The 1774-nt window shown below is 40.5% G+C and overlaps 1 non-coding gene across 1 annotated transcript; it reads right to left on the bottom strand.

The window, feature by feature from the left end:
• Nucleotides 1-374: 374 nt before the first annotated feature.
• On the bottom strand, nt 375-508 carry LOC112473071. Its single transcript, XR_003043902.1, has one exon. It is a non-coding gene; the product is annotated as a U11 spliceosomal RNA (small nuclear RNA).
• Nucleotides 509-1774: the final 1266 nt, after the last annotated feature.

A 1774-nucleotide genomic window follows, 5' to 3' on the forward strand; every position in this document is an offset into this window, starting at 1 on the left:
TTGGAACACAATTTCTTAAACATCATACCTAGGAGATGGAATATCTATTGCTGATGAAATATCTATTGCTGAATTCCCGTCCAGAAAGGTTGTCGCCAGCAGTTAAGAGAAGGCTGTTTAGTCTTTTAAACTATTGCCCCTATGTTTTCAATGGACAAAAATTATAGAAAGAATAACTCAGGAAGGAATATGCATGCCTGGTAAAAGGGAGAAATTTTCACAAAGTCGAAGTTTTACATCATGATTTCATTACACCTGGAAGAATTGACATTTTTTCTGGCTGTGTAAAGGAACGTGCCCTCGAATGAACCTCATTCCAAAGTAAAGCCAAGTAAAGCCAAGTCGTCGCTCTACTGTCTTTTGCACTCAAATCCAAGGGCGCCAGGACCAACGATCACTAGCTGCCCAAGTACCAAAAAATTATGCTTCCGAAATCTCTTGATGTCGATTCCGCACGAAGAGCAACCAAGCTGCCCTACGTGTGCCACTCACGACAGAAGCCCTTTTTGCTTCTATGTTATCTAGAACAGAGTGGCAGTGTCGGGGAATCCCTATTACGGTAAGGGTGGGAAAAAAAAAACCATATAAATTTCTTATCTCATGTTCCTGAAGTTGAGGAGGAAATTTCAATACCTTCAGAGCCAGAGGAAATTCTTCACAAGGACACGATGATTTATCTTTTGGTTTTTATTTATTAGAGAAAAAAAGAAGTCGATATGCAAATAGCGCAGTGCTTGCTGGGAAGGTGCGGGGGTTAGGGGGAGGTGCAAGAGGAGAGGCGGGGAAAGCGGTCGCGGGAGGGAACCGAGGCGCCTTCTGCGCTATAGTAGACCGCGGGGCAGATGGGAGGGTCGTTCTTGCAGTCGGATGCGTGGTAAATCCTGCTCCTCTGGGGCCGTGGGTACCTGTCCGGGGAAGTCACGTATACCACCCTATTAAAATTGAAAAGGCACAAGCCTGTGCCATTTCTAGCCGTCCACCTTGAAGCCGTCCCAGGAAGCGAGCACTGGAGGCACAGGATCACTATACCAGCGAAAAACAGAGCAACCTAATCTTCCATCATTACAACTACAGATTAGCAGAATGTGGTGTGTTCATACAGTGGAATGCTGTCTGCTGCACTTTCATGGAGTGAATGAGACATTAAAAAAAAAAAGAAAACACTGTTAAGAGTTACAAAATAAGGTACAGCATACCATTAACGAAGAAAAAAAGCAATACTACACTTTGAATGAAGTAAATCTCGTATCGACACATACAAAAAAATTGGGTGAAAGGGCTGGTAAATAGTGTACCGCATGATACTATTAATGTAATAAAGAGCGTACACGTGTGCACAGTAAACCTAGTGTTATACGTTTTCTACGGCCCCATATTGTATATATTAATAAAAAAAACATCTGGAAGAACACACATCGGTGAATACTCTTTAGGAAAAAAAAGGAATCTGGATGGGAGCTATTACACACAGGACTTAGATTGACCAGTAACGTTCTAATTTTTTAAAAAGCATAATGGATTATTGTGTAATTTTATTACGTGTGTAATTAAAAATATTTTAAAAGTCCTCGCTTTCTATATTTTCTCCATTTATTTCAATTTTTAAAGTCAGGCTTATTGAGATGTAATTTACATACAGTAAGTTCACCTTTCTTATGCAGTTCTATGAGTTTTAACAAACTCATACAGACGTTCATCTGTTACCACAGTCAAAATATCAAACATTTATATCACCCTCAAAAGTTCCTTTGTCCTCTTTTCTAGTCACCCCTCC

Source organism: Pteropus alecto, unplaced genomic scaffold, assembly GCF_000325575.1.
Source record: "Pteropus alecto unplaced genomic scaffold, ASM32557v1 scaffold39, whole genome shotgun sequence".
NCBI lineage: Eukaryota > Metazoa > Chordata > Mammalia > Chiroptera > Pteropodidae > Pteropus > Pteropus alecto.